A 6320-nucleotide genomic window follows, 5' to 3' on the forward strand; every position below is an offset into this window, starting at 1 on the left:
TGTATCCAAATATATCTTCATGATTGATTATGTGCATCTTCAATTTAAGAGGGCAGCTCATATGATGTTAATATTAGAGGATGTCACAAAGACTTTCATACAATTAACAGATTCAAGATACTGACTAGAGGATAAACATATGTGTCTTCTTTAGAGTGTTGACTATTCAGAGTTTGTCATTTCATAACGATTACTTCCATCAGAGCATTGACTATCTTTAGTGTTTTCTTTTTATCAGGGCGTTGACTTTTTATAGCATTGATTTTCTATTAGAGTTAGATGATACAATGCTTGTCACAGTTGTCAAAGCCAAACTAATTTAGATGCTTGACGCGATTATCAAAGGCATTCAATCACTTGCTTGTCACACTTATTAGAGGTAGACAATCATTTTGTTTGACATACTTATCAGAGACAGGACAACCATATTGTTGCTTGTATTAACCGAAGGTGCGTTTGAGAACACATTCATCATACTCAAACACAGTTGTAGTAGTTTCTTCAGAGTTGTTGTGATCCGTATTTAGAATATTCTCTTTTCTTTGTTCATTAGAGGATCTAGCTTATACCAGAACAATTACTTGTATTCCTTTTTCCTTTAATGTTTTGATTCGAACCCTATAAATCTCAATACTTCTTATTGCTATATTATGATTTGTTCTATTGGTAAACATAGGTATTTCTTTATTTGGTGATAATATTATGTATTTAGAAACACTTAGATTATTATCTTTAACTCACTTGTAGTTTATGCTACCTTGATATTCTTTAATAATATTTTTTGTCTTTTAACTTAATTTGCACACTTAGCAAATAAAGATAGGGGATAATTGTTCCTTTTTTGTTTGTTTTTGTTATCATCAAAATATCAACTAGAAGATTATAGCTAAAACCAATTTTGCACTAACGCGAATTTTATTTTATCACAAAGAGGCATGTCACTAAAATATATATTTTAATAAATTTTGGGAGATTGTCTCACCCAATCCTTTTTAGAGTGTAAATAACTAATTGTGTTCATCTATCTCATATTGAGATATGAAGCTCGGTTGAACTCGTGATCCCTCTTATCACTCAACTCCTTAACTTTCTCACCCCAACCAAATCAACTTTATATTCTCGTGAGTTACACTAGTTATAAAACCAAATAAATAAGTGTTTCACATCCCTTTCTCTTTTCTCTTCATAAAATTCCTCATTAATTAATTAATTAATGGGAACTGATATAACATTATGATGTTAATGTTATATCAAGCTTTTGATAATATATATATGACATATACTTTGTTTTTCTTTTTATTTGGACCAAAACAAGTTTGTGACCGACCATGTAGTTTTCTATTTATTGTGATATTTTAATTCTATAAATGAAGAAAATATTATCATATTTAAATAAAATAAAAAAGATATTATAACAATTACACTAACATTTATTTTCATCACTATCAAATTCAAACATACATCATTTTACTGGACATAGAAAACCAACATGCACAGAGACACATCCATAGTTCCAAGTTCCAACTAGTTTAGAACTATTTTTATTTGGAATACATGCATGACATTATACAAAGATCTTATATTTTCACATTACATTTCTCCCATGAAAGTGAAAATTCTTAACTTCAATGTGCTTGGTTAAATGTGAAAAGCATTGGAGTATAAATAACAGATAGAATCTAGATGGCACAAGGATGGTCATTAGATTCACTCCTAACAAGAGTTGGTAGCCAAGCAACAGCCTTATTGCCAACAAAATGGCAAACAGGGACAGTTCCAGGCTTAACTTTGAGAACTTCATGAAGCAAATTGGGATTCATTCCTCTTGTATCATGATGGCAAGCAGCCAATGCCTTAACTTTAGTTCCATCAGAAGCCACAAATGGGACCATGTAAGTTGTTGATGCATTGACTTGATGACAATAAAACACAACTTTTTCAAAGTTCAATCTATGACACATCACTCCTTTGTCTGCAATTTTCTTTACTTCCTCCACCACATATTGGTCATGATTTGTGGCAAAATAACCTGAAAATGACTTAATTTTTGTCCCAAGCTTTGAAATTGCAAAATCCTTCATTGATTCTAAGGATGTTGCACAAAACTTGTCTTCTCCTATAGCAGCTGGCCCCCCACAAATTTCATCAAGACTATATCTCTCATTTTCGACCACATTTCCAAAAAATTTGCTTGCTTTTTCGATTGGTAGTCATCCTATTGTTCTAAAAGGTTGAACATTAGAAAGCTTCTGAAGGCCACTCATTATCTTGCCAGGATATAGCTCATTTTCCAAAAACAGTAATTTGCCTTCGCTATCTGCACCATTTAAAAACATAAATGCACCATCAACTCATGATATAGATGCGGTAAAAACGTTAATGGAAAACAAAGTTAATTCATAACACATACCAGAATGAGATGCAACAATTCCCACAAGTGCCAACTGCAACAAAAATGTTAATGTTAATCAGATTGTATGAAAAAACTCGTTTTTTATTTTCTGTTATTATTTTAACTGCAAATTTATGTCCTATTTTTTCTTCATATCTTTCAAAATTAATGTAGGAAATAGTGAATTTTTTATACGGTATTTCTTCTATTAAGATTTGAAAATAAATCATCTATATCATTATATAAAGGTAAAAACTTTTAATTTTAATCGGTCTTATTCTATATAAATTTACCCTTAACAATTTTATTTTTTAAATTTTAAATTTTAAATTTAAACTTAATTTAACACCGTAATTTTAGACAACTTCTTAACAAAACTTTCAAAATTTAAATAAAAAAATATGTTACATTAATATTAATATTGAAATTCATATCACATTAGATAACACATTTATTATAAAAAGGAAACAAAGGAATTTAAATTAAATGAATATTTATCATTAAAAAAATAGATACTATATATTAAAATATATATGCAACACAAGACAATATAAAAGGGGGATAGATGGACACATCAATCTGCCTAGTAATGATTCAAGAGATATAGATTTGGAAAAGCATAGTCATCTTTATGTAAAAAAGAAAAAGAGAATTAGTTTTTCAACTAATTAAAAATATTTTAATTAAGAAATAAAATCAGAGATCGATCTCTATGGTAAACACACTGGCGGAGTTTCTCTACTAAGTTGTAATTTGACCAGATTGATCCATTTGATCGATTTCATGGAACACATTAGGGTTGGCTATTAACCATGTACAAATAGGTCTCTCAACTTCAATTAGAGAGATCTTAATTTTTTTATGGTATAATTAATTTTTTTAAATTATATTGATATTCTTAATTGTTTACATTCTAACTATTCTAAAATTTTATATTTACATTTTATGTCTAAAATACTTAAATTATGAAATTACTCTCATAATTCCACTACACATTTATCTCTATCATCTTATTGTCTTCTTCCTATTTTATCTCTAAACATATTAATCACACTTCTTTAATTTTCTCTCCACACCCACCATGAATCACATACTTCTCTCATCTTTGTATAGAATGATTGTCTAAAAAGTGATCTAACATATGTTTTCAAGAAATTTTTACTTTTGAGTATTATATAATATTATACTTTTTATTTATGAATTAAAATTTTAAAAATTTGACCACCCAATATTTCAGTTGAAACTTCACCCTGAGTAAAGAAACATTACCAAAATTACATTGGTCATTAGAATTGACTCAAATTCTTTAAAGCAAAATTTTAAACTCAATTCTTATGAATAAAAGTGGTGAAATCTTATAAACAATAAATAACTATGGCTTAAATTGAGACAAAAAGAAGAAAAAATGGCTTACACAGCACATAGTTAAAATGGATAGACGTGTAATCCCCATTTAAGCTATAAATTAAGTGGAGATCGCGATTTATTATAAGATGAATAGATGCTTGTTGGTTATGAAGGATTGTTACAAGTAACAAATATATATAGTGAATTAGATGGCCTTCTCGTGATCCATTTTATGTTTTATTAATTCAATTGATAACTTAATGTATTATGAAACCTTCTATAATGTATAAAATTCTACTACACAATTGCCGACAATTGATTAAAAAATATAATTATCATTTAAAATGTAAAAATTGTTTTAAAATTATGTTCATTATAAATTCAAATTATGCTCCAGTATTTTTTGCACATACTCTAATAGATTGTTTCAGCAGCCTCCATGTGCTTACGTAGCTTCTCTCGACACGGTTGCTGAATTCTCTCCGCAGACTGCATATTTTTTTCAACCATGATACATGAACCTCGAGTATTCTATAATAAAAATTAAAATTAATTGTTAACATGAAAAAAAAAGAAAAAAAAACATATTTGGACATTTACAATTTTTCTACATCTTATTTTTTCTTTATCTTTCTCTTTCTATTTCATCACCAACATTATAAATAGGAATATGTTAAGTTGAGCTACATTTTGCAAGACCTCAGTCTAATCTATAAAAATATTTAAAGCATAAGTTTGACTTGCGACCTGTCATGCTTTTTTTTAAGCATGAATCTTGCCTTTATAAAAGTTTAGTATGATTGTTATTTGTTAGCCTATTTCATATTAACATTTTTAAATTAGTAATAAAACATATTTTTAAGTATTTTTTTAAATTTAAAATGACATTTCAAAATTTTGACTTTGAATGATATCATATTTCAATTTTATTTTATTATAATATATATTTAAATATGACAAAAACTAATGTAGAATAATATGATTAAATTACTAAAAAGTCAATAATTTTATAATTTAAAGTTTAACATAAAGTTTAAAATCTAATATATAATAATAATAGTAATAAAAAATATTATTCACATTTAGTTAAACAGATCTGCCTAAGGAGTCTAACAGACTTTTTACATGGCATGTAGCCCAACATTTTTAACTAAATAAGCTTCTAACAAAGTTCAAATTTTGTGTACTTAAAAAAAAAATATGGTTTAATGTGACCCTATCGTAAGCTAGGTCGTATGCAATTGTACGGTGGTCTGATTTATTATCACCCCCTAACTAATAACTAATGTATCAAATCTATTACATAACTCTATTTATTTATTTCTCTCTTCAAAAATTGTATAGATATTCACCAATAATTTTTCTTTTTTTTTGTGTGTTTATCATAGAAAAAGTTTAAGAAAAAGGGTCGGTGTCATATCATAGGAAGACTTTTTTGTTTTATTTGTTTAATAGATAAGTTAATTAATTGAAATATTATTATTTATTCATTTACTTATTTATACGACGAGGATACTAAATCAAGACTAGTTCAACATATATTGAGATGTAAAGTAAATTTAATAGTAAGACTTTTTTAAAGTCGATAATCATGCTTTTGTATAATTACTATGTTTTTTTATTTTTTATATGTTTTAGAATGCAAATTTATTCCTTAAATTATTGTAATTGAATTTCTTTTATATTTCTTTTCCATTGATGATAAAGTCAATACATTGAATCTTTGTTGAAGCAATATTTATTATAAATAAATTTTATTTACTTCAGTTTAAAAAACAATAGAATATATAGGGTTATGAACTCATGGCATCATCACATGAAGACTATTTAGTAAATAAAGTTTTGTTTTACTTTGACAACTAAAGTGATTGTCTTGGTGGTTTTATCCTAAAATTGGCTTTAAATAAAACCATACACTTTTTTTGTAACTTAAGTGGTTGAGCTGAAATATTTAGATAAACTTTAGAAGGAGATCCAATATAAAAAAAAAATCCAAACATTGACTATTAACGTAATATACTAACATGTAGTATTTATCTATAAATTATAAAATTTCTCTAAATAAAAAATTCTATAAAAAATAATAAAATATGGACTAAAATAAAATAAAATTTAAGTAAGTACTTGTTTCTGTATGAACACACAAGGCGGATTATTGGTGATGGTGATGTGATATTCTCGTCAAACGTCTGGATTTCACATCTCTCACCGTACTCTCCTTCTCCAAGCAATAGGTGGGGGTGAGTAAACGGCTATTGTGTGAGTAGAATAATGTGTGAGTGAACTTGTATATGCTCCATAAAGTTTCTATTTTCACTGAAGTTATTGTTGTGATCTATTGGGATCAATGTTGCTTGTGGCGTAATTGAATATCGAGATAGGTGATGATGCTTATCTGGTTTGAATGTGCTCCATGATATTCACAATAGTAGAAGCACATAAGTGCTTCTAGATCTTTTATATGTCGGCGCATACGTTTCTTGGGATGACGTTGGGAGTAGCCTCAATATTGTTTCATCCTTTTCTGATAACCTTAAGATGTATGGTCTTCTCTTTGTTTGGACTTTACTTAAATGTATGT

The 6320-nt window shown here is 27.6% G+C and overlaps 1 pseudogene; it reads right to left on the reverse strand.

Moving 5' to 3' along the window:
- Positions 1-1311: 1311 nt before the first annotated feature.
- On the reverse strand, positions 1312-3894 carry LOC101514259 (embryonic abundant protein VF30.1-like; annotated as a pseudogene).
- Between the last annotated feature and the right edge of the window lie 2426 nt (positions 3895-6320).

The sequence above is a fragment of the Cicer arietinum genome, chromosome 4 (assembly GCF_000331145.2).
Source record: "Cicer arietinum cultivar CDC Frontier isolate Library 1 chromosome 4, Cicar.CDCFrontier_v2.0, whole genome shotgun sequence".
Lineage (NCBI taxonomy): Eukaryota > Viridiplantae > Streptophyta > Magnoliopsida > Fabales > Fabaceae > Cicer > Cicer arietinum.